Below are 8,072 nucleotides of genomic sequence, written 5' to 3'. Positions count from 1 at the left end.
GTGGGGAGAATGTGGAACTCGCTCCCACAGGGAGTGGGGAGAATTTGGGACTCGCTCCCACGGGGAGTGGGGAGAATGTGGAACTCACTCCCACAGGGAGTGGGGAGAATTTGGGACTCGCTCCCACGGGGAGTGGGGAGAATGTGGAACTCGCACCCACAGGGAGTGGGGAGAATGTGGAACTCGCTCCCACAGGGAGTGGGGGAGAATGTGGAACTCGCTCCCACAGGGAGTGGGGAGAATGTGGAACTCGCTCCCACGGGGTGTGGGGAGAATGTGGGACTCGCTCCCACAGGGAGTGGGGGAGAATGTGGGACTCCAAGTCAAGTTGGTGTGTGGGGTTCGGAGGGGGAACCTGCAGGTGGTGGGTGTTCCCGGTCTGACTGCTGCCCCCTTCTCCGAGGTGGTAGATGTGGCGGACCTGGAAGGTGATGCTGTCGGGGATGTCTGAGATGGACTCTCATTAAAGCTGGTCCCGGTTGCTGTGGCGGGGAAGTAGAGAGGATTGCGGAAAATCCTCTGATCTGTTACATTTCCTGTTTCACTCTGCGGTTGTGGTCCACGTTTCTGACAATCCCTTATGAAGCCGCAGGATTAGATACAGAGTAAAGCCTACCCCCGACCAGTCTGATCATGTGGAACGTGAGGGGGTTGAATGGGCCGATCAAGAGGGACCGTCTGTTCGCACATTTGAGGAGTTTAAAGGCGGACGTGGCAGGAAACACGTCTGAAGATTCGGGACCAGACCAGGCTGAGGAAGGGGTGGGTCGGGCAGGTATTCCATTCGGGATTCTGGAGGGGGGGGGGCGGGGCGAAGGATTGGGAGGCCAAGGGCGAAGTTTTCGTTTTCGTTTCACGTGCACATGGACTGCTCCCGACGTTTTGGGGCTGGATTGGAAGGAGTGGTCGGTTCGGAGTACTTGGCAATTGTCGTTTAGGCGCCGCAGTGGGTGGACTTGTGGGTAAAACCTCGGAGGGGGGTCAGCGCCCGGACTGGGGGCTGTTGTCGGACGAGGAGGTGTGTGTGTGGGTGGGTGAGGTCATCCGGGGGGGGGGGTGGAGATGAACGGTACGGAGGTTTCGGCAGCTACGGTGAGGGAGGCGTTGAAGGCAGCAGCCGGGGCAGAGTTTATCTGGATACCGGCTCGCGGGAGAAGGTGGAGTGGGCGGAGGTGGATAGATCCTGCAGGTCGACAGGAGATATTCGGGGGCCCCAGTGGCGGGGTAGAAGCTGCAGGTGGAGTTTGGGCTGATATCCACGGGGAAGGCGGTGGGATGGTTGAGTGCGAAGGGGGCGGTGTACGAGTATGGGGAGAAGGTAAGTAGGATGCTGGCGCACCAGTTGAGGATTCAGGAGGCAGCGAGGGAGATCGGGAAAGTGAAGGACAGACGGGGGGGGGGGTGCGGGAATCACGGTCTTGGACCAGGTGGGGGTGAATGTGGTGTTTGGGGATTTCTACAGGAGGCTGTGAGAGTCGGAACCCCCGGACAGGGTGGAGCGGATGAGGTGGTTGGGTTGGCGTTCCCGAGGCTGGAGGAGGAACTGGTGGAGGGTTGGGAGCCCCCAATGGGGCTGGAGGCGATGCAGTCGGGCAAGGCTCCAGGCCCAGATGGATGCCCAGTGGCGTTCTATATACTGTTCTCGGGGGGGGGGGGGGTGGTCCTGGGGCCCTGGTTGGTGAGAGTGTTTAACAAGGCGAGGGAGCAGGGGGTGCTCCCCCCGACCATGACGCAGGCCTCAATCTCCTTGATTCTAGGACCCGGAGCCGTGCGGGACGTGTCGCCTGATCTCTCTGTTGAATGTGACGACGTTTGGGTCGGGGCAGGGCTTTGTGGATGGTTCCGGCTGCTGTACCACACACCGGCGGCAAGTGTGGACGAACCGGGGGACGAGGCCGGTATGTCCACTCTCCCCACTGCTGTTTGCCTTGGCTACAGAGCCGTCGACAATGAGAGCGCCAAGGGCCTGGTGGGGGGATAATGTGGGGGTGGAGCCACAGGGTCTCTCTCTACGCGGACGATCTGTATTTATCGGACCCGCTTGGGGGCGGGGGGGGGGAGGGAATTGGAGGGATTATGGGAATAGAGGAATTTGGCCGGATTTCGGGACACAAATTGAATCTGGGTAGGAGTGAGGTCTTTGTGATCCAGGCAAGGGGGCAGGAGAAGAGATTGGGGGAGCTGCCGTTCAAGGTGGGGGGGGGGGGGGACCTTTCGATATTTGGGTATCGCAGTGGCGGGGGGGGGGGGGGGAGACCCTTTCGAGTATCCAGGTGGCAGGGGAGTGGGAGCAGCTGCAGAAACTGAATTTGGGGCGGTGGGTGGAGCAGATGAGGGGGATTTTCGGAGGTGGGTCGCGCTGGCGGGGAGGGGGCAGACGGTAAAGACGACGGTGCAGGATGAGGTGATGTCGAGAACAGGAGTGGGAGAGGGGGAAGACCTCCGAGATCTATAAGGAGCTGGTGGAGTGGGAGGGAGCCCCGATAGGGGAGGTGAAGAGGAGCTGGGAGGGGAGTTGGAGGCTGGGAGGAGGCCCTGAGGAGACGATTCGGGAACCCGGGGGGGGGGGGGGGTGAGAGAGGCGGACGTTTTGGCCTTTGCCTCCCCGGTGGCCCGGAGACGGGTCTTGTTGGCGTGGAGCGCCTCTGAGCCCCCGAAATCGGGGGTGTTGTGGGTGAGTGACGTGGCGGGGTGTCTCGGGCTCGAGAAGATCAAGTTCGCCCTGAGGGGATCACGCTCGGGTTCACCTGGAGTACGGGGGGGCGGGGGCATGTACAGCCATGTTGGCTGGTTTGGGGGGTGGGGCTGCTGTTGCTAGCCATTGTGTTAAAATTTAAAATTCAAATGCCTCAAAATATTTTTCAAAAGTAAAAATACACAAATACATCATTTATAAAACCGTTTCATTGAAAATATCAAGTGTACATACAGAGAAATAAATAAATAAATATATATAAAACCACGGTAGCACAGTGGTTAGCACTGTTGCTTCACAGCTCCAGGGTCCCAGGTTCGATTCCCGGATTGGGTCATTGCGGAGTCTGCACGGTCTCCCCGTGTCTGCGTGGGTTTCCTCCCACAAGTCCTAAAAGGGTGAATTGGACATTCTGAATTCCCCCTCTGTGGACCCGAACAGGCGCCGGAATGTGGCGACGAGGGTCTTTTCACAGTAACGTCATTGCAGTGTTAATGTAAGCCTACTGGTGACACTAATAAGGATTATTATAAATAAGCAATATGGTTCTTCGTGTAGTGTGACTTGGGGTGATGTCAATCGGGGGGGTGTTGAATTGCTTCGTCGCCCAATGAGTGATCCCGTGACCAAGTTGCATCGTGTCACCGCGTCTCAATGCTGGTCCGCCGGCTGTCTGTCGGTGGAGTCCTCCTTCCTCCGTGTCTCGCTCAATGTTGGTCTCTCCTGGCGAGCGCGGGAAGAGGGAAACGTACTGCGGGCAAGGGTTGAGAGCTGCCCCCGAGACGGGGGGATCCTCGAGCGCCCTCCCTCCGTCCCCGGCCAGAGGACCTGGTTCCGCAGCAGGGTGAAATCGCGAATCGCCCGACCCAGACACTGCGACCAGGCCCTCAGGAGGTAACAGCGCTCCGTCAGAGTGTCCCACTTGCGGTGGCGGGTCCTCGCTGCAGGAGTCGGCCAGGAAGGTCTGGCGTCGGCAAAGGAGATGCCCAGGGCCAACATCTGATGAGAGAGAGAGATGATGATTAGAAGGGGCAGTGGGGGTCATACAGCCCGATATCGTTCCTGAATGTCGACGCCAACTTGCTGGCGAAGGTGTTGGCATCGCGGACCGAGGACTGTGTGCCGAGGGTGAGAGGCGCGGATCAGACGGGGAGGCAGTTGTTGGCGAATGCGCGGAGGTTACTCAACGTGATTATGTTGCCCTCGGGGGGGGCAGGAGGTGGCGATGGGCGCGGAGAAGGTGTTTGATGGGGTGGAGTGGGCGTCTTTGCTGATGGGTCGCTGGGGCGGTTCGGGTGCGGGCTGGAGGAGGGGAGGGGGTTTCAGAGCTGGGATGTGCTGTCGTGGGGGGGGGGGGGGTGTTGGTGTCAGGGGGGGTTGGACGATTGTGACTGACGATTGGGTTATTCTGATCTGTGTATTTGTTCGTTGCCTGGAGCACAGAAGACCAATTGGTCCCCTCAGGCCTTCTCCACCGTCCGTCGCGGTGATTTCCAGCCCCCCACCCGCCCCCCTCAGCCCCACCTACCTCGGAGCGGACCTGCCGGCTGAGATCCCGAGTATCGATGAGGATGACGTCCAGGGATTGCCGGATCTCGGAGCGTTCTCCCTCTCCCTGCTCGCTCGCCCGCCAGCTCCCCAAGCGATGCCGGAATTCCAGCAGCGCCTCATCCAGACGCCACAGTCGATCGGAGTCCTGCACCGGGGACACAGAAAACCGGATTGGGAAGAGTCCGAGAGGTTCACGGAGGGCCTCCGGCCCATCGCATCGGTGCCAGCCACCAAATCCATGCCACTCACATCCCCCTTTCTTCCGTGTCCTCGTCTGCTCCTCCAAACACATCTGAATAGTTGAGAGAGATCCTGCCTCCACCTGCCTTTCAGGCAGCAACTTCCCGACTCCCTCCACCCTCTGGGTAACAAGGTATTCCCTCACCTCCCCTCAAAACCTCCCGCCCCTCACCTCAAATCTACCGGTCGCTCGACTAAGGTGTCACTTCCTCTCGAACAAATTTCTGTTCCTCCAGTACCTCGATCAGGGACCCACCCCAAGGTGAGGACACAAGGAAGTGAGGGGGTCCGATCACCTCGCTCACCGATCGAGGGGGGGGGGCGACTCTACCTCAATGTAGTTTCGAAACCAGACGCGAGGCTGACCCTCAACTAACCTGAAGAGAGATCCAGCGAGAATATGGGAGACTCCAAGATGAGAGAAATCTCATTTTTATCTGTTCATTCAGCACCACACTAGGAAGGTACGCCTCACTCTGTAAAAAAACACATCAGATAGTCAGAGATATATCCCTGAGAGACACCAGTCAGTGTACAGATATCTCCCTGAGAGAGAGAGGGGACTGAGAGACACCAGTCAGTGTACAGATATCTCCCTGAGAGAGAGGGGACTGAGAGACACCAGTCAGTGTACAGATATCTCCCTGAGAGAGAGAGGGGACTGAGAGACACCAGTCAGTGTACAGATATCTCCCTGAGAGAGAGGGGACTGAGAGACACCAGTCAGTGTACAGAAATCTCCCTGAGAGAGAGAGGGGACTGAGAGACACCAGTCAGTGTACAGATATCTCCCTGAGAGAGAGAGGGGACTGAGAGACACCAGTCAGTGTACAGATATCTCCCTGAGAGAGAGAGGGGACTGAGAGACACCAGTCAGTGTACAGATATCTCCCTGAGAGACAGAGGGGACTGAGAGATACCAGTCAGTGTACAGATATCTCCCTGAGAGAGAGAGGGGACTGAGAGACACCAGTCAGTGTACAGATATCTCCCTGAGAGAGAGAGGGGACTGAGAGACATCAGTCAGTGTACAGATATCTCCCTGAGCGAGAGAGGGGACTGAGAGACACCAGTCAGTGTACAGATATCTCCCTGAGAGAGAGAGGGGACTGAGAGACACCAGTCAGTGTACAGATATCTCCCTGAGTGAGAGAGGGGACTGAGAGACACCAGTCAGTGTACAGATATCTCCCTGAGAGAGAGAGGGGACTGAGAGACACCAGTCAGTGTACAGATATCTCCCTGAGAGAGAGAGGACTGAGAGACACCAGTCAGTGTACAGATATCTCCCTGAGAGAGTGAGTGGACTGAGAGACACCAGTCAGTGTACAGATATCTCCCTGAGAGAGAGAGGGGACTGAGAGACACCAGTCAGTGTACAGATATCTCCCTGAGAGAGAGAGGGGACTGAGAGACACCAGTCAGTGTACAGATATCTCCCTGAGAGAGAGGGGACTGAGAGAGACCAGTCAGTGTACAGATATCTCCCTGAGAGAGAGGGGACTGAGAGACACCAGTCAGTGTACAGATATCTCCCCGAGAGAGAGGGGACTGAGAGACACCAGTCAATGTACAGATATCTCCCTGAGAGAGAGGACTGAGAGATACCAGTCTGTGTACAGATATCTCCCTGAGAGAGAGAGGGACTGAGAGACATCAGTCAGTGTACAGATATCTCCCTGAGCGAGAGAGGGGACTGAGAGACACCAGTCAGTGTACAGATATCTCCCTGAGAGAGAGAGGACTGAGAGACACCAGTCAGTGTACAGATATCTCCCTGAGAGAGAGAGGGGACTGAGAGACACCAGTCAGTGTACAGATATCTCCCTGAGAGAGAGAGGGGACTGAGAGACACCAGTCAGTGTACAGATATCTCCCTGAGAGAGAGAGGGGACTGAGAGACACCAGTCAGTGTACAGATATCTCCCTGAGAGAGAGGGGACTTAGATGACACCAGTCAGTGTACAGATATCTCCCTGAGAGAGAGAGGACTGAGAGACACCAGTCAGTGTACAGATATCTCCCCGAGAGAGAGAGGGGGCTGAGAGACACCAGTCAGTGTACAGATATCTCCCTGAGAGAGAGAGGACTGAGAGACACCAGTCAGTGTACAGACATCTCCCTGAGAGAGAGAGGGGACTGAGAGACACCAGTCAGTGTACAGATCTCTCCCTGAGAGAGAGAGAGGCGACTGAGAGACACCAGTCAGTGTACAGATATCTCCCTGAGAGAGAGGGGACTGAGAGACACCAGTCAGTGTACAGATATCTCCCTGAGAGAGAGGGGACTGAGAGACACCAGTCAGTGTACAGATATCTCCCTGAGAGAGAGAGGGGACTGAGAGACACCAGTCAGTGTACAGATATCTCCCTGAGAGAGAGGGGACTGAGAGACACCAGTCAGTGTACAGATATCTCCCTGAGAGAGAGAAGGGACTGAGAAACACCAGTCAGTGTACAGATATCTCCCTGAGAGAGGGAGGGGACTGAGAGACACCAGTCAGTGTACAGATATCTCCCTGAGAGAGAGAGGGGACTGAGAGACACCAGTCAGTGTACAGATATCTCCCTGTGAGAGAGAGGGGACTGAGAGACACCAGTCAGTGTACAGATATCTCCCTGAGAGAGAGAGGACTGAGAGACACCAGTCAGTGTACAGATATCCCCCTGAGAGAGAGGGGACTGACAGACACCAGTCAGTGTACAGATATCTCCCTGAGAGAGAGGGGACTGACAGACACCAGTCAGTGTACAGATATCTCCCTGAGAGAGAGGGGGGACTGACAGACACCAGTCAGTGTACAGATATCTCCCTGAGAGAGAGAGGGGACTGAGAGACACCAGTCAGTGTACAGATATCTCCCTGAGAGAGAGAGGGGACTGAGAGACACCAGTCAGTGTAGAGATATCTCCCTGAGAGAGAGGGGACTGAGAGACACCAGTCAGTGTACAGATATCTCCCTGAGAGAGGGGGGACTCAGAGACACCAGTCAGTGTACAGATACCTCCCTGAGAGAGAGAGGGGACTGAGAGACACCAGTCAGTGTACAGATATCTCCCAGAGAGAGAGGGGACTGAGAGACACCAGTCAGTGTAGAGATATCTCCCTGAGAGAGAGGGGACTGAGAGACACCAGTCAGTGTACAGACATCTCCCTGAGAGAGAGAGGACTGAGAGACACCAGTCAGTGTACAGATATCTCCCTGAGAGAGAGAGGGGACTGAGAGACACCAGTCAGTGTACAGATACCTCCCTGAGAGAGAGAGGGGACTGAGAGACACCAGTCAGTGTACAGATATCTCTCTGAGAGAGAGGGGACTGAGAGACACCAGTCAGTGTAGAGATATCTCCCTGAGAGAGAGGGGACTGAGAGACACCAGTCAGTGTACAGACATCTCCCTGAGAGAGAGAGGACTGAGAGACACCAGTCAGTGTACAGATATCTCCCTGAGAGAGAGAGGGGACTGAGAGACACCAGTCAGTGTACAGATATCTCCCTGAGAGAGAGAGGACTGAGAGACACCAGTCAGTGTACAGATATCTCCCTGAGAGAGAGAGGGGACTGAGAGACACCAGTCAGTGTACAG

The 8,072-nt window shown here is 56.3% G+C and overlaps 1 pseudogene; it reads right to left on the bottom strand.

The window, feature by feature from the left end:
* Positions 1 to 2,782, bottom strand: part of LOC140406378 (eukaryotic translation initiation factor 3 subunit C-like) — a 72,315-nt pseudogene extending 69,533 nt beyond the window's left edge.
* Between the last annotated feature and the right edge of the window lie 5,290 nt (positions 2,783 to 8,072).

Source organism: Scyliorhinus torazame, unplaced genomic scaffold (assembly GCF_047496885.1).
Source record: "Scyliorhinus torazame isolate Kashiwa2021f unplaced genomic scaffold, sScyTor2.1 scaffold_518, whole genome shotgun sequence".
Taxonomy (NCBI): Eukaryota; Metazoa; Chordata; class Chondrichthyes; order Carcharhiniformes; family Scyliorhinidae; genus Scyliorhinus; species Scyliorhinus torazame.
This window is presented reverse-complemented; position numbering and strand designations above follow the sequence as displayed.